The following is a 19,612-nucleotide window of genomic DNA, read 5'->3' as shown; positions in this document are numbered from 1 at the left end:
TAGTTGAGGAGCCCGTGTTCTGCTTTTTCAAAAATTTCTTCTTCGAAAAGAAGCCTTGCCTTTTGTTGCTTTTCCATTCGGTTGTTGGCTTAGCTTGTCTAGCTATATTAGCCTCTGATATGATGGCCCAGTCAAGCACCCCGATGTAGGTCTCCAACTTCAGGACATTCACTCGCTCTAGGATGTCACTTCGGAGCCCACCTTCAAAATGCCTTGCCTTCTTATAATCAGTGTCAATTACGTGTGGTGCAAATCTGGCCAACTCAGTAAATTTGGCCTCATACTCAGCTACAGTCATGCTGTCTTGCTTGAGTTCCATGAATTCTGCCACTTTCCTGTCCCGGACACACTGTGGGAAGTACTTGTCATAGAAGATTTCCAAAAATTTCACCCAGTCAACACCCCGGTGGTTTTCTCGCATTAACATCCACCATCTTCTCGCTTCGTCTTCTAGCATAAAAGTGGCTAGAAGCACTTTCTGTGTATCCGAGCACGGAAATACTTCAAACAGTTTTTCGATCCCAAGAACCCAAGCTTCCGCTTTCAAAGGATCCAATCCACCATGAAACTGTGGTGGTTTCATTTTTTTGAACTCCTTGGTGAGAGCGATTATCCGATCATCATTTTGGTTATCTGGTACGGGTGGTGCCGGAGGTGGAGGTGGCGGGTGTGGTTGCTGCCACTGTTGTTGCCACTCCTGTTGCTGTCTCAAAGCTTCTGCCATTTCCTGAATCAGTCTTTCCATTCTATCCAGTCTGGCAGTAGAGGATTCCTCTAACTCATCACCTCTGGTTCTCACCATCTGATTAAACTTGCATTATATTCCATACCAAAGGTACACAAGTACACATACACTAAGGAGCACATATTTCCAGATAATTTGTAATGCAAGTAGTTCACAACTTACACATATAATTATTCATAACAGAACATTTAAGCATATAATCAATGCTTCCAAACTCGTACTTATCACATGAATGCATCCTAGATCTTATCTAGACGCTTATTGCTCTTCTTGGACAAGTGTGTGAGTTATTAACTCGTGCTCTGATACCACTCTGTCACGACCCGAACCCGCCCCCATGGGTTAGGGACGCAACCGGCCAGTAACCATGAGATTACCTACGGCCTCAAACCAAACCAAATGTATTTTAACAGAGTTAATGGGGGCCAAACGGAAGCAAAATTAAAAACTTTGTCCATAGAGCCGTGCTTACATGCACATCAAACAAACCATACTCAGATACGTTAATAACTCACATCAAAAGTACGGTCTCACAAAAATTCATTACAGACAGGATCGTCCAAAACGAGTCAACCTATAACAGACTATGTACGTACAGACATGCACTAGGTCCTTGCCAACAAGACAAAACATAGGTACATAGTGAAAGGGCAAGGATGGTCTCATGCGCGAGGCACAAGGCTGACTCTCCCAAAACTCCTGTTGTTTCTAGCAGACATCACTGGGGCTGGGTTTGGACCTCCCTTGGCTCACCTACAAATACATGAATGAGCGTGAGCGATAGCCCAGTGAATAATATCAAATATAACAGTTGCATAACAATATGTAGAACAACATGCTCCAAACGGCCTTGGGCCCAATTCATACTTCTGTTTAACAACCAAATATATATATAACTATACGAAATGCAAGTCAAGTAACTATAGTTCCAAACATTCTGGCCTTTGGCCCATCCGGGTTTCCATTCATGGCAAAACGGCCTTCGGCCCATTCATTCATGTCAAAACGGCCTTTGGCCCATTCATTCATGTCAAAACGGCCTTTGGCCCATTCATTCATGTCAAAACGGCCTTTGGCCCATTCATTCATGTCAAAACGGCCTTTGGCCCATTCATTCATGTCAAAACGGCCTTTGGCCCATTCATTCATTTCTTCTTGTCAGACTTTTGTCCACAATTCCAATTAACCACTCATAATATTTATAGGGGAATAACGATTGGACATTGACAAGTTTTCAAATATTGATATTACTCACAATGATCGGCTTGTGGATGCGCCCTGGAGCTTGACCCTACACATTTCATGAATACAAAAGGGTCACTAACAGTTCAATCCGTTCTTTAATTCACATATTCCTCTTTAGGCTTTGTTCGTATCTCATTAACTCATTTACAATGCTTAACATATGCCTAAGAGTGCTTACAAGTGAAAGGGAACGGAAAACGAATCACAGAATGCATGAACAAAATTCCAGGAAACAGGGTCCCCGCTCGAGCGTAAACTTCTCCGCTCGAGCGGACCCTTAAGGCCTGCTAAAGTACTGGTTGCACGAAAGATGCGCTCGAGCTGAAGGCCTGTCTACAAGACTCCACGCTCGAGCGTGAGGTGTCCCGCTCGAGCGGACATCCAACTCTGCAAAAATGCTGGGAGCACGATTTTCCCGCTCGAGCGGCCATTACCCCGCTCGAGCGGACCTCAAAAATCTGGGTTTCCCAGATCGTGTTCTTGAGCTCCAATACGGTTTTCCATCTACATTTCTTGCATGCAATGGCTCAAATTACACATTTACACATGCTAACATGCTACTAATACAAGATTACAACATTAGGAAGCTCAATTTCATGATTTATCTACATGCATGTCCCAAAACATCTCAAACCCATCATCAACATGCTCAAACTCAAACATTCAAGACTTATACTTCCATGATTTGTACATGCATGTGGGAGATGCTCACCATTCCCCACTCAGATGGTACAAATGGCGATTACAACATGAGCTTTAACCAAAACTCTACATGGATCATGTGTTTCAAGCTCAAACATGCAAATTCAAGGTAATCTCTTACATGCATGAGTTCTAAGACTTCAAACTCAACAAAAATCAACTTATTACATGCTCTTGATTACAAACAACTCTTGAACTCACAAGATTACAAGTTCAATTCATAATTTCAAGAGTCAATGGCTTACCTAGAAGTCCAATTCTTCAATCTATGGTCCAATTTGAGTTGGACTCCAAGATTCCAAGCCCTCAAGATCAAACACAGATTTTTCTCTCTTCTCTCTCTCTAAAGGTCGGCCCTCTCCTCTCCTTAGAGTGAATATCAGCCAAAATGAAGGTATATGAGAGAATGAGATGTGTAGTGCTCAAATGCAAGAAGCCCCACTAGCCACAATTAAGATATTAAACAATTGGAGCACAATGTCATTAAATAATTCAATTTAATCTGGCCCGAATAAATTTTCAATTAAATTTCACCGTAGGCTCTAAAAATTATGCCAAACACAATGGCGTAATAAATTTCGGGTTCTGTGGCCGATAAGGCCCTCGATTGAATTTCCCAAGCTGATTATTCGAACAGATATTCCTATGGTGAACAGGTAAAACTTCAAAATCATATATATTCACATAATGGCACACAAATCATATCAAAACATATAATCACAATGACATTTGGGACCAATTAGCATAATACAGAACAGGGGTATCACACATCTCAACTATGAAAATCATACAAATACATCTCTTTTTGAGATAGTATGGAAGGGGTTTACAAGAGTAAAAGTGTTACATTTTTATAATTGAAAAAATCAAAATATATAAATTCATTGATAAAAAAATAAATATTCACTCATAGATGAATGTTTGCTATGATAATTACATACATGAATTTGTAACAACTCTTTTAACCTGTCTTATATGTTTGCCATTGTTTTTGATTGAATAAATCAGAATATATATTGATTTCAGCATGGAGATTTGGGAAATAGATAACAAACGAAAGTTTTAAAAATAAATAAAAATAAAAATAAAAAACACAACGCATAAAGCCAGCTTGGGGCTGGGAAGTGAGATTTTAGTTTAATTTAGGCTAAAATTTAAAAAAAAAAGATAAAATATATTAAAATAATTAATAAGACAAAATGTCACATCAAATTTATAATTATTTTACTTTTTCTGTCACAAATATCACATCCAACTAGAAAAAAAATCTAATCATCTTCCGAATTATAAAAATGTTAACCTACTAAAATAACCTACTGAAATAGCAACTTCTCAAACACCCATTGAGAACAACACTGGTCTCTTCCTTCTTACTTCAAAAAAAAAAAAAAATTCAATTCCTTCTTTTTATTTTATTTTTAATTTTTGGGTGAGTGGGTACATATACTCGATTAATAAATAAATTGCACTTTATCCCTTTACTAACAAGTATTTTTTTTTCATAATTTTTTATTTATTTTAATCTCAACTATCTATTAACATTCTATTATGAAAAAAAAGAGAAGAAATAACACATGAATTTTACACACATATATATCTTTCCTCTCACATATGTTTCATAAGATATGAAAAATATGTATATATCTCCTACATATATGTAAAATAAATTAGCTCCTAATTGAGCATTGTAATCATAAAATTAGCAACTCACATGTTCCTTTTCTATTCTGTTAATAGAATGTCAACAATAGGGGTTGGATTGAAATAAATCAAAAAAAATTAATAGCAAAAATAATAATTACCCATAAGTGAGGGATAAAGTGTAATTTGTCCAACATCCAACTTTATCCAGCTTTCAAAGTTAGTATTATTCCATATTTTCTCTCATTCATAGAGAGAGAAAGAAACAAAAACAAAACAAAAACAAAACAAAACAAAAAAAGAGAGGAGAGAAAGAGGAGTTTTCAGTTTCACTCTGTTATTTTTGGTGCTCTCTCTCTCTCTCTCTCTCTCCAAAGTAAACTCATCCAAATTTTTTTTTCCAGAGTCTATAGTCGTATATTCCATTCTGTTTGTACTCTCATTTGAGAAGAGAGAAGAAGTTGAATTGGTAGATGAAGCTGATGAAGACGATGATAATGATAATGAAGTGGTGAAGTTGAATTTTATTTGTAATCGCTGGTGGAGAGCGAAGTAAGAAATCGGTTTCTTCTTCTCTTCCGATTCAACTTCCCTAAGTGGTATAGAAACTAGAAATCTCTTCATGAACTCTTTGCAACACTCTTTCCAATGACAAATTTCGTCATCACTTGCCTAATCGGAACTGACCCCTTCTTTCTCTACCTTCCCGCGTATCAAAGCCGAGTCATCAAACCTCAAAATGTATGCTTGGTTACAACACTCAAAGAGCCTCTCATCGAATTTGTCAATGATGTAGTAAGCGTTGACATTGACCTTCAACACAAAGAAATGATCATTCCAGCTTACTATGTAAATCCTAGGCATGTCATTGTCACCCTCTGCGTTCTTCTTGATCTCATCCCATATTTGATCAAAAGACATGACTCCTTTCAATGTCTCAAACTTTTTCAGGCTGAAGAATCTGATGAAGGACTTCTCTTGCAAGACCGATATTGGGCAGAGTCCGGCTTGCAAGATGATCTCGATGTCAAAATGCTTGTCGGGGAATTGGTTTTTCAAGTCCTGATTGTCACAGAGCTTTCTCTCTTCAGAGGAGCCTTCGACTGTGAGCCTATCGAATTGGGCCCTCGTTGGTGTGTTGTCTTCGTTGGATTGAAGCCAATTGGCAATGACTGTAGCCAGTGCTGTACATGCGCTTTCTCTGGCACCTTTGTCGCTGCATTGGTTGAAAAAAACGAATAAGACATTGGCTTTGAGCTTTGCTTAGGCATCTCTGCTGACTAGCTCCTTTTCTTCCCAATGACCAATGGTGCTAGGTTACGTTTGCTCACGAGCAGGTTCATTGACATCTAATTTCTGCAAAAGAAAATAGTTATGAAGAAAGGTTAGATTACAATTTTCAACCTCACTAGTAGCAAAATATGTATTAATACTGACAGTACAATTATATATTAGTTGATATCGGACAATATTAGTAAATATATCGAAAGTTTAAAATCCTAATACATATTAGTCTGTATGTTATGTATGGGGCACTTTTTAAAATCCTGCAAAAGATATAGCGATCCCGATTTTGACCCGACTCTTGTGGTGTTCTGGATTCGAGTTTAATGCTTTCATGTTCTCGTTTACCTCTTTCTTCCCTTGTATATCTTTGAAATTGGCCTTTGGGTCATTATGGTTGCGTTTGAAATAGGTTAGTTACTTGTTTGTCCAAAACCTTGTTGCCCAGATTTTTGGTCTTCTGCTCGAGCGGGCCTTCTTGTGCTCGAGCGGGATTTGCAAATCTTCAGTACTTTGCACATATGTAAAAAATTCTAGAGAAGTGTTTTTCACGCTCGAGCGGCGTTTATTACGCTCGACCGAATAGGCGCTTGAGCAGTCTTTCTTACGTTCGAGTGGTCCGTCTGTCGTCTGCAAAAATACTGGATGTGTGGATTCCGTGCTCAAGCAGGTCTCTTTTGCGCTCGAGCAGATCAAGTTTTTCTGTCTGATGCTCGAGCGTCAAACTCTCCACTCGAGCGGACTGTGCGTATATCAGATCGTGGAAGTGATGTTTTATATGACTTTTTCATTTCCTTCTCTCTCTAAAACTTTCCAACTAGAATTGGACCTTCTCTCTCTAAAATACTCTCTCTCTCTCTCTCTATATATATATATATATATATATATTTTTTGACCTAGATCTATTGATTTCTTCACCATTCTTCCTTTGATAAAAAGTTTGCGCTCCTCAAGGTCTTTTCTTTAACCCGATTAAAGTTGAATTTCGGCATTTTTGGGGTTCCATCCTTGCTTGACTCGTCTTCTCTCCTTGAGGTAGGGATTTTCTACACTTTGTTATGGTTTTTAACTTAGGTATTTTTTGGTTGTGTAACAATGGTGGGTTTGGGGGTATTTTGAATACAAACCTAGGGTTTGGGTGTAATATAAAAGAGGGATTTTTGGTGAAAATGAAGTAAAAGAACATGGGGTTTGAAAATGAAGTCTTGTTGTATCAAAATAGTTGATTTTGGTGATTGGTTGAGATTTGGGGAAAAGGGGGAATTTGCCTTAGAATGAGCATTATATTTATTTTGTATAAATAAATGAAATTGACGTGGTAAACATGAAATTAGACAAGTATGGAGATAGATGGTGAAATTAAATAGATGATATGTCTCATCTTTGGAAATTTTGATTAAATTATCTGTCTTAAGAATATACATCTGTTTAGAAATATCTATATTGGGCTATTGGTGGAGGATAGCTTTGATTGTTGTAGAAATTGCATGTGGATTAGGTGAATTGAAACTATCTCATGGTTGATTATCATTGAATATGATCATGTTGTAAATACATTGTATATGTATGTTTATTTAGGAGTGAAAAGGGGATGTACTCCATGTCTGATTTTGTGTTCATATACATTGCATATGTATGTTTGTTGGGAGAAGAAAGGGGATGGAGTCCATTATAATTAAGTTGGCCGGAGTGTCCTAGGTGAAAGTCCCGAAATTATACATGGGTGCCGATCCCGCAGACGAAATATCTGTAAAATAACAAATTAAAAATTACATGGGTGCTGATCCCACAGACGAAATATCTGTAAAATGACAAGTTAGAAGTGTTATATTTTGAGTGTGAAATTCGTTGAACCATTGAGCTAGTCTCATTTGTATTAACGAAAGTAATGAAATTGACTCATGTATTGAGATGAATTGAAAGCAAATGAAATGGAATATGGAATTGATACTTTACGAATGTATATAAGGGTATGAATGTTTTAGCCCTAGCATTGTTTATGCATACCGCTCTTATATTTTTGTTAAATCTCATATACTGTGTTAGATTGTTCCTACTGGGCTGTGGCTCACCCTATTTGAGAAAAACCTTTTTTAGGTAATGATGGCATGCCTCCACCAAGGCAATAGCATTGGAGGGATATTTGAGAAGTAAGAGAGCTTCTTGTTTTGTTTCATATTTTGTATAGCCTAGGGCTTTAATTGTGAGGGCTAGTCCCGCTTTTGTAGTAACCAAGTCAAGACTTGGAAAGGAATAAGTCGAAGGGCATTTATTGATGTTAAACTCTGTTGTATTATTAACTTCATGTAATGAAAGAATTGTTTACCCTGATGTATGTTGTCATTTATGTAATGCCCTAAAAAAAAATACATAAAACCCACCATTCCTGACATGCATTGATATAAAAGAAATAAACACTTTTCCATTCATCAGAGTAGTCCTTACAAATGTATTACATGTTGACAACAAAAGTAAATGCCCAACGGCTTACAACTTTCCAAGCCAACACTTGGTTACACAAAAGAGAGTACTAACTCATATCATATTAAGCCCTTGACTTGAATTTACATATAATACAACAAAAGATAACAAAACAACAAAAAAAGAGTCTTCAACTCCCAAAACCTTCCAAGCTATGTCCTTGGAGGTGGCATATCACCTGGACCTAAAAATGATGTCCCATATAGGGTGAGCCACAGCCCAGTAGAGATACACTAAACCAAATATAAGCAATGACTAAAACAATAGTATTTGATAGATGGTTAACACACATAAACCAGTTATATCACTATACAGTTCCATGACACTTGTGTCCATGATACATTTCATTTTCCTTCACTTATCAACTCATTTCATAAATGTGGCTCAGAACCTGGCCAGATAATTTAATAACAACTCGTATTAAACATTTCTTACTTCACAATAGATACACATAATTGCTGTATCAATTTCAAACAAAACACTTCCATACTTCATATATGATATACAAATTTGCTATATCAATACTTCAATAGATACACACATTTGCTGTATCAATGGAGTACATCCACTATCTCCTCCCAAACAATGTCCGGTTTAGGAGTCCATCCCCCATCTTCCTCTAAACCGTGGAGTACATCCCCTATCTCCTCCCACACAGCACAACGTATATAAACACATATCATATACAAGGTCAATCAATACATAAATTTGATGTATTATTCCAACTGTCACATTCGATGACATATTCAATGTGATTAGTTTCGGTTTTCCCTAATCAACATGCAGTGTCTACAACAATCAAGACTATCCTCCACCGATAGCCCAAAACAGATATTTCTAAACAGAACATAAATGCAACAACAGATATAATATCAATATTTTCCATAGGTGAGTGATAAATTAATCCAACTACACCATTCAATCTCATAATGTCCCAATTTCATTATTCTCAATTTAATTTCACATTTTCCCAAATTAATTATTCATTACAATTAGGGCATTTTCCCAATTTTTCCAATAATAGCCCTAAGGCTCAATTTTCACCCATAATCCATAAACAACCTCCATTTCAAGTCTACAACACAAATATGACTCAAACATGAAAAACCCCTCTTTTAGAAATTACAAAACAAACCCTAACTTTCTCAATATTACCCAACAACACCAACTAATCCAAATGACCAAAATTAAAGACAAAACTCATAAGATGGAGTAGGTTATCCCTACCTTGAAGTGAAGAGCTCAAAAGGAGGAGATGATGAAAACTCAAAGTGCTCCAAATCTGAGATTTTTCAGATTAAAACGAAGCCCAAGCCACCCTCTATCTTTTTTACAAAGGACTTAGGGTAGAAACACACTCTATGTGGATCAATCCCTAGAGAGAAGATATGTAGAGAGAGAGGGAGAGTCGGTTCTAGGGTTTGTATAATGAAGGAGATGAAAAAGTGATGTTCAATCCTGCTGCTGTCTACTGATATAACACAGGCTCGCTCGAGCGAAGGATTGGTCACTCGAGCGACCAGACACAAGGAACTCTCGCTCGAGCGTAGGAAGCCTCGCTCGAGCCAAGAATGCGAAGCTTCAGGTCTGCAACCCAGAAGCACGCTCGAGCGACAGAATTCTCGCTCGAGAGAAGAAACTCAAAACATACACCTCGCTCACTCGAGCGAAGGAAAGCTCGCTCGAGCCAAGAAATGCATCTCTCAGGTCCAGTACTAGACGTAGACGCAAGCTCGAGCGAAGGACCTATCGCTCGAGCCACCAGATACAAAACTCAACTCTCGCTCGAGTGAAGGAACCCTGGCTCGAGCGAAGGATCTAAAACGAAGAGCTCGCTCGAGCGACAAAGTCCTCGCTCGAGCGAAGACACCAAAATCTGGGCAGCAACCATTTGCTCCCAGGCACACCGAACCTGTAACAAACCTGCCCAACACAGCCTATAACTCAACAATAAGGAATTAAAGGATGACAACAAGATATATACGACAACAAGCTCCACGAAACCTAAGTTCGGATACAACAACCAAATGGGGAAAGACCGGGATCGCTATAATTTATGTATGTTTATGGGTTATCTTTATAGTTATATTTTTAGGGCGTTACAGGGCATTATTTAAAATCCTGTAAAAAAAAACAAATGTTAGTTCTTGCATATTCATTTGACTCAATATATGTGTAAAAACTGCACTACAATGTGTATGGAAGTATATGAAGGTATCTGGGAATATGTGAAAGGAGCATTGAAATTCTAAATATTTTGGCATTTTCTCTACCTTATTAACAGTCCATGGGGTTGCCATTCGCATGATCTATGATTAAATAGCGCAACATATGAATTTTACCTCATTATAAAGCCAAGCAATTTCCAAGCGATCAGGTTTATCATCACAGGCAGCAGCTGCAATTTCTTCTGAAGCTACACAAGAATAGGTCAAATCATATTAACTACCTAAACAAGCCTTGGCTCTTTTGACATGTTAAAGATCAACGGTCCATCAGTATGCAATGAAATAACAACAAAGCACGAAGGAATCTAATATACTAGTGGTTTTAATAACTGAGAGTTGCCAAACATTGTTCTTGATTTACCAGAGCTAAACTTAAAGAAACAGTGGGTGCACTTACTGATCACTTGTGGTAACTGATTATTAGTTTGAGAATCAATATCCATGGAGCGTGGGCTTGGTATATCGAGAACCTTGGCTTCAGTCTCCGGCTCTTCAATAGGAGTCTCATTTGCTTTTGTGTCACCCTACAATAACATCAAATAATAAAGAGAAACCATATGAGTTAAGTATTGCTTCATTGCAGTTAACTAAGAATGCAATTTATGTAGCCTATTTCGCTGGCAACTCTTTCATATAGAACCATATTCAGAGTTCGTAGCGATTAAGTCACATAGGAAGATGAAATAAACAAACCGCCAAACAAGAATTAGGATGGTATGCTTTTTATTTTTGGTTAATAGCACTACAACAAAAAATACTTTTAATAACATTTTTTTATAACATTCTTTTTAAAAAGCTATTAAATATGATACATCTATACCATTTGGTTATAAAAAGCTATAAAAAAGGGACAACCCATAACATTAGATTTTCCATCATGTTTTGTAGTAGTTTTAATAACGTTTTATAAAGGCTGCTAAAATTGTGTAATTTTCACATTTAATAGCAATTTATCAATGCTATCACCAAAAATATGAATGCTATATATTAAATTAATAAAAAAGGAATTTTAGTGATAAACATGCCCACCCTAATCACTTCACTCCTATTATCTTGAAACCCACTTCCCCACAGTTTCAAAACCTTCATGGACTCTCCTCTAATTCGTTTTTCCATTCTTTGATCATCAACAATTTTGTATCAAGGTTCCAGATTCAATTCCATATTCAAACCAATTGCTACTTCTCTCTCACGATTTTGCTAGACGTATTGTATATACACATATATGTATATATACACACACTATAGAAGATTACGATTGCAAAAAAAAAAAAATATTGATATATGATAAATTTAATTGATTTTAATTTATATTCATTTTGATTTGAAGCATCTATGACCATTGCAATCTCAAGAGTTGGTGAGGAAAGAGACGCATACAGGTTTAGATTGTGTCTGTCAGTAACTATTTGACCATTTTCTCTTATTTTCTTTGTGTGATTTTAATTCAAGTTCTTATTAGGTATAGTTTGTTCATTTTGTTGACTTGTGCATATTCTTAACATATATGGATTCTATTGATTTTGGTTATATATATATATATATTCTAATATACGCATATATATTTGTAATTTGGGTAGTCTTTATTTTTTATTGCGAAGAATTGAAAGAATCTCCTATGAAAAAAATAAAAACAAAAATTATGTGATATTTCAAATCAATCACAGATGAATATTTTTTACATCTTGAATATAATGATTGACAATTGTTAGGTAATTAAAAAATGTGAGTTATGATTTTTCATTTGTCAGGAATGTCATGTACACATAGTGCTGCTACAATATTTAATAATTTTCCCTTAATTAGTTATAAATTTTTTATTTTTTATTTTTTGGTGCTTGGAAATAAGTTACTAGAAGATTCAATATGTCATTGATTATGAAACTAATATTTTTGTTTTTTGCATTTTGTTTAATGCTTGATAATATGCAAGATCTAATTAATAGATAGAGTAGTTTACAAATGATTTAACACCTGGGCCAATTTTAATTGTTAGTTTTAAATGTTTTAACTTAGTATTCCTTTTGATGTTGTTTCTTTCAATTTAATTCTATTAATTTTGACTTAGTACCAATATGAATTTTACTTAATTCCAATTAAATTTGAAATATGATTCCAAGTTATTTTTTTGCTGGAATAGGTTAATAGCCATGGCTGCTAAGCAGGTTGTAATGAGAGAAATGATAAATTTACAGGTTTGAATTCCCTGCTAATATGATTAGTAAATTTCATGTTGTTAATGAGCTAAGAAAAATTTTAAAATTACAGTGCATATCATATTTGTATCCATAAACATAGGAACATTATTATATTTTATATTTCATGAACTTTATTGAAAATTTGGAATTATTGGGACATTGCCTATTGCATTATAAATTGACCACTTTTTATGTGTTTTACCTTCCGCCAATTATTTCTACAAATCACAATTTTATTTGCCAATCTTTAGAAACTAATTTTAATATGGCTTGTTTATTTTTCTTTTGAATTTAATTTTCAACAATGATTCGTACCACTAAAAAAAGCGCCACTAATAGCACTAATGCATTGGGAATACCAAAAAAAAAAAAGGCATAGGCAGTGAGTGGGTCCCACTGTCACATCATTAGTGCTCCCCCTAGTGCTCCCGTTTTAGTGCTCCCAACCATTTTTCTTTAATTTTTTGGTGAAATTTCATTAGTTTAGTAGTATAAATATTCCTGCTTACTAGGGTTTTTGAATGGTATCATCTTTTTTTTCTTTTTTTTTTCTTAGGTACTAAGCCAAGATTGAATCCTTAGGATTTCTAAATTGTTTAATCATCCACCATTTTTTTTAAATGCTTTTGTTGACTAGGGAATTTCATTTTGGTGTTGCTGTTGGTGGCTTCGCAAATAAAGAGGGACCAAACTCACCAGAAAATCTAGTTTGAAGAATGAAAGTTGTAGGTGAAGAAGATAATTGAATGTATACCTTATTTTGAGCTGTACATGGTTATGTTAGAGATCTAAATTGTTTATAAATTGTCTTTTACGGATATGGAGATTATATTTTGGTGCTTTGGTAAAACAATGTAATTACTTGGATGCTTTAATGAAATTTGTGTTGAATGTTTTCCTCTTGATGATACATTTTTTTGTGTAATAGATGAAAATATTTTGATAGCCTTGGTTGCTTCGGGATTTTCTATATTCTTGTTGAATGGAAAAATAAAAAATAAATAAATAAATAAACAAAAAAAAAAACACACTTTTTATTAGCAAAATACAATATAACATTCATATATAATTACAATCCGATATATGATAACATTATTAGATTTCTATAAAAGATATTTCATAGCATGCACAAACTGCTATGATCATATTTTTTTTAATAATTTTGTACCACATCATAGCATTCCAAGAATGCTATTATACACTTTTCGTAGCATTCACTCATAGCATTTTATGAATGTTATAAAAAAATTATAGACTTTTAATAACATGGGCTAACATAGCATTCCAACAAATGCTATAATTTACTTATGATAGCATTCATTTCATGCTATAAAAAGTCATTTTTATTGTAGTGTAGAATAATCAAAAAGAAAATAAACGTAAACAAAAGATAATTTGCTTCATTTTTCTTTGGCCAGTCAAAAAGTATTTTAGAAATTCCAACCAAACAGTGCCAAAATATTTTTTTCAACATTAACACACCAACGAGACTGATGTTCACTAACCTTGTAGTAGCTAATGGCAGACGTTAGCTTCTCATTCCTTTCCTCTTCATTCATTTCACTATAATAGTCATGGTTTTCTTCGACGACTTCCCATCATCACAACGACTAGTTTTCTTCTCCGACAAATTACACGAATTCATTCTCATCTTCCCCTTGTATTTTTCTTTGGTTCCTAGCTCTGTCGGCTTGTAACATGTCAAGTACCTCTTGAGCTTCCGCATCAACAATGTCCTGAACCTTTGGTGATTACGCCTTGCTAGGTCTACAAGTTGAGGTTAAGACATAGATGAAACAAAGCCATTTGTGGGTTTGTGTGATGAGTTTGAATTGTGTGATGAGTTTGAATTTGAGGGCTCCATGGAGAGAGAGAGAGAGAGAGAGAGAGAGAGATGTTAATCCTCGTACTAGTTGGCATGCCAAACATCTGCTTTTTAGAAAGTAGATATACTAGTTTTTTTCATTTCATGCCGATGATTTTGCTTGTAGGGGACAAAGTTCATCTTGTCTTGCCTTTTCCTTTTTTATCTTTTTCTTTGTCAATTTTGTCGGCAATCATACTGGTGAGTGAATCCCAAAAATCACCAAAGTTGGGTTCATCATCTATTGGTGCCTGTGACTCTCCAACTAAAATAACAAATTCATTTCCATCCTGGTCTAGATCTTCATGGTCTTGACTACTGGTAATAGATTTCAGGGAGGTATTATCTCTGGAAATAGTTTGGAGAAACTGTTCCTTCATAAAATCTATACTTTTAACAATTAATTATGCTTTTGACAAATTGGGATATTTCTGTCTTAATTCTGTTTGGATTTGTAAAAATGGATTATGGGTAACTGGTTGGCCGGGAATGGTTTTTGGAACAGCATCCCAACAGGCTTGTGAATGGGCCTTGATTTTCTGAATAGTTTCTGGTAAAGTGAGGTTCATGCCCTTATCCCACCATCTCACAAAGAAAACTCTTTTGAGACGTGGGATGTTATTCTGATAAACACATTGAAAGTCCTATTTTCAAATCCCCGGAATACCAAAAACGGATTGTGAAATGGACTAAGGATTTGGTAATAGAAATATCCTTATTGATAGGTAAATGAGAATATGCAGTATGCCATTCATTACAAGCTTCCCTGATTGGTACTGGTAAAACTGCTAACTATAACCCAAATTTATCCCACCAAACGAGGAACCAAAAAGGGACATCGTTTTTAAGGACATCAAGGCAAATACGGATAAACCATGAATGGCTATTAATGGGATTCTGATAGTAAAATGTTTGAGTAAAAGCATCGATATAGTCCCAATAACTATACCGGGTTTCCCTATTACGAATGTCAAGTTATCGAGTAGTATGTGGATGAATGCCTCATGTGGTAATGGGCATAATGTTGCGGATAGTAATTTTACTATATTGGATAGGACTGGCAGTTTTGGAGGGATCATGCAAAGTATGCTTGATATCAGCAGCAACAGTCTCAATAAGTATCTGTTCATAAACATATTGTTACGGGTCAAAATGAGGAGGAAATTTTTGCGTAGTAAGATACTGACGCTTGATTTCCCATGGATCAGACATCCATTGTTCATCTGCGGGTTCAATATAAAGGACTGTTTCCTCAGTAATACTGTTTGCGGTGTACTGTTCTTCAGGTGTAAGAAGAATAGCCTTAACCGTTTGACCGGATTCAGTTTTACTGGTAGAGGCTTGTAGCCGTGGAAATTCTGTGTTTGATAGGGGTTAGAGCCCCTACCACAGCCTCAGCGGCCCCGGCCTCTGCTGGTCATGAGGTTTCTAGGCCCTGCAAGTATTCACGAGTTAGGAAATCTGGTAAAGAGTTCTGTTCACCTTTGATATATTCAATATCAAAGTCAAATACTGATAGAATACTTTGCCAAGTGGCGAATATCTGTTTAGATGATAAATTTAAAGCATCTTTTTTAAAAATCTGTTTAGTGGCAGAACAATCCACGTGAATAAGGAAATGTTGATTATGGAGATTTAACAATTGCTAAACATTCATGTTTAATAGTTGGATAGTTTAGGGCAAGGCCTTTCCAACATCCAGAGGTAAACCATAAAAGTTCTTCGGTTGGGATAGTAGGATTCAATTGTTTTAAAATCCCACCATGTCCCTGATTGGAAGCATCTGTTTCAATAATTTTCTTCCATGGTGGATTGGGAAGATGAAGACAAGGAAGCTGTTTAACTTTAGCCTTAATTTGCTGGACAGCTGTGGTATGTTCTACTGACCAAGGAGGAGGATTTTTCTGTAGTCTGGTATAAAGGATAGAGGCATCCTGGGATAACTGATTATAGTAATCACGAATGTGGTTTAGACTACCAAGAAATCTCTGTAATTGAGTTTTATCTTTAATTTCATCAGGAAATTTAGATGCAAATTCTATGCTTCTGTCAATAGGTATAATACAACCATTATGGATATTATGACCCAAAAATCTTATTGTTGTCTGAAAAAGTTCCATTTTTGGTGCAGAAATAACCAAACCATTTTTGATAATGACATGCTTAAAAATATCAAGATGTTTAACATGCTAGTCTGTAGAAGATGAAAAAATAAGAAAATCATCTATATAACTGATAGCAAATTTCGTATAAGGTGTAAAGATATCATTCATGATATGCTAAAATTCTAAAGGAGCATTTTTTAGACCAAATGGCATAACATTCTATTCAAAATGCCCAAAACGTTCTGTAAAAGCAGTTTTATACCTATCATGTTCAGCAATTTAGACTTGCCAATATCCTGATTTTAGATCAAATTTAGAAAATATAACAACATCCTGTAATCGATCTAAAAGATCCTTTTTATTCAGAATTGGATATCGGTTCCATTTTAGAGCATCGTTAAGAGGTTTATAATTAATTACCAATCTTGGCACACCTCTTTCTATTTCGGTATTTTTATTAACATAAAATGCTATACAACTCCAAGGTGAATGGCCAATTCTGATTACTTTTTTCTGAAGGAGAGAATAAATTTCTGTTTTGCAAAGTTCAAGATAGTCTTTTTTTTATTTGACTAGGTCGAGCTTTGGTTGGGATGAATTTTTCATCAAAATCGGGTTCGTAAGGAAGAGAAACAATGTGTTGTTTTCTTTCCCAAAAGGCATTCGGAAGACCACTTCAAATTTTTGTTTGAAATTCCTTTTCAATGATTTTAATTTTATTCTGTAAAGAAGGTTGTTGTAATGTTTGTTCAGTAGTAAGAAAATGAATTTCTGTTTGAAGAAAATTAATTTGTTTTTCTTTAAAAATAACGAGATCACGATTGTGATCCAATTCTTTAGTATAGGGTTATGTTATAAATTCAAAAATAATAGGTTGATTACTGACGGTTGTATGTATGCCTATAGAATCTATTTTAGAAATTGGCATAAGCATACATAGAAAAAGATGTCCCTAGAATAATTGATTGGGACATGTTGCGGATTAGGACAAAAGACGTGGGTAGATAAATACCCTGGTTACAGATAAGTCTTTCTGGTATTTTGTACCTAATTTGCATAGAATTACCACCAGCACTGGTAAGTGACTGGGTAGTTTTCGGGAAGTATTTGGTTGGAATTAATCCTTCCTGGATACAATTCATGTTGGCACCACTATCAACGAGGGCCACTGCATCTTTAATAATAAAATCAGGTTGAATAATAAAAGTAATATGAATATACCATTTTTGAAATGTAACCTGATTTACAAGCATTAAATACTGGTTGTCTTTCTGTTCAGAAGTTTCTGTAACAATTACTTTATCATTCTGATTAGTTGTTTTTAGTTGACGAATATCAACCATAATAGCTTGATTTGCATTCTAGAGACGATGAATCTCTGTTTTTATGGCATTAATTTCCATTTTTAAGTCTTGAATGGTGCCTGGTTTTTCAATAACAGGTGAAGACTGTATTCTATTCAAAACATCCTTCTTACTGTATGATTGAAGAGGAATTAGAGGAGGTTCAGTACTGGCTTTCTGTTGTTGATAACAAATTTCTAAAAAATTTAGTTTCATTTATGGATCTTTAATTTGGTCGGCGAGATCCAACATGGATTTCTGATCATCAGTTAAAACATGGATACTAGGACCACTTAGGTCTAATCCATTCATTTCAACTATAGATTTCCAATAATCGATTTCAGAAATCTGATTCAGATTACAAGAACAATTGGGTTTGGATGTTTCCAATTCCTCACTCAAGGTGGATGGAGAATAAAGCTTAGTGAGTCCATCTGACTTAGAGCTAGTGTTAGTTTCTTCTTCGGATAATGTCTGAAGCAATTGTTAAGTGACAAGGGGACTTAAAGACATTGCATTAATTTTCTGTTTTAATTTAGATCGACATCTATTAGCATAATGACCAGTTGCTCCACACTTATAACATTTAATATCTTATTTAGAAGCTCCCATTTTAGTTGTGGATTTTCTGGCTTGAGGAGAAAACATTTTCTAGTGAGAGGTTGAAGGACCACTTTTGGGTTTTTTTAAAGTATTTCCGATACTGTTTAGAAGGCTTTTTGTGATAGGATTTTCTGTTTTTTGAAGGATATTGGATTTTGGTGTCATGAGCAAATTGATCACAAAATTCGCCTTGTTCTTTTTTCCCTGTAAGATTCTATTTTTTCATCTGTTATTGAAGTTTAAGATCATTGCACAAAGAAAGACCTTCTTCTATAATTAGGCGTACAAGTTGGGCGTAAGTGTACTGATCATAAGGAATGGCCATGCGATCATGGCGATCAGAAAGTTTTTTCAGAACTTTTTCAACAAAAAGAGTAGAAAGGCCATCAATAAATTTGGCTTTCCAATGTTCACTGTTAGCATCAGATCTTTGCATAACTTTTAATGAGAACACATCTTTATACCAACGAAAATGGGTTAAAGATGGACATCTAAGGTTCTGAAGTAATTCGCAGCTTCAGTCAGCACTAACTATGCCGGATCCAACAAAATGGCAAAGAATTGTCTGGACTAAAGTATAAACTGAATCCTCTCTTTGTGTAATAGTATTACTAACTGGATTAGTTTCAGTTTTAGTAGCATTTAAGGCTTCATTCTTTTGAGTGGGAGTGAGAACATTATCTCACCATCCTTTGAGGATACCTGTAAAACCATTGACAATGAATCTAACTATCTGATGGTCAAAATTATTATTTTGTTTACAAACAGTGGCATACATAATAATTTGATGTATACACTCAAATATCTAATAACCATCTATATTCCATTCATAAATGGTTTTTCCATGATAAGAGTTCTGGCCATGGAGGAAATATTCTTCATAAAGAATATCCTATGGTGTAGGTCTATGATAATAATATCTACTAGGGCCTTGTAAGGTTGTCCTACCGGTTTGTTTTGGGAAAACGGTTCTGTTAATAGATTGCATGTCCTGCAAATTATTCTGGATTTCATGGATTAATAAAGGTGTAAGTTCTTCATCTCCCTGATTGAATTCTGTTGTATGATGTGTAGACAACATGTTTATAGAACTAGTACCTGGTGCTGATTTTCCTAGTTTTAAATCAGTCATTTTCCTCAAAAGAGTATCCATAAATTCATTATCCTGTTTTA

The 19,612-nt window shown here is 35.2% G+C and overlaps 1 long non-coding RNA gene across 1 annotated transcript in view; it reads right to left on the bottom strand.

Annotated features, from left to right (window-relative positions):
- Window positions 1–5,573: 5,573 nt before the first annotated feature.
- The window catches only part of LOC145790132 (uncharacterized), a 31,543-nt gene continuing 17,504 nt past the window's right edge, over window positions 5,574–19,612 (bottom strand). Inside the window, exon 3 of the long non-coding RNA XR_014328783.1 lies at window positions 5,574–5,689. This is a non-coding gene — a long non-coding RNA (uncharacterized LOC145790132). The remainder of the gene's footprint in view (window positions 5,690–19,612) is intronic.

This window comes from Camellia sinensis, chromosome 5 (assembly GCF_055761805.1).
Source record: "Camellia sinensis isolate YWXY chromosome 5, ASM5576180v1, whole genome shotgun sequence".
In the NCBI taxonomy this organism is placed as follows: domain Eukaryota; kingdom Viridiplantae; phylum Streptophyta; class Magnoliopsida; order Ericales; family Theaceae; genus Camellia; species Camellia sinensis.
This window is presented reverse-complemented; position numbering and strand designations above follow the sequence as displayed.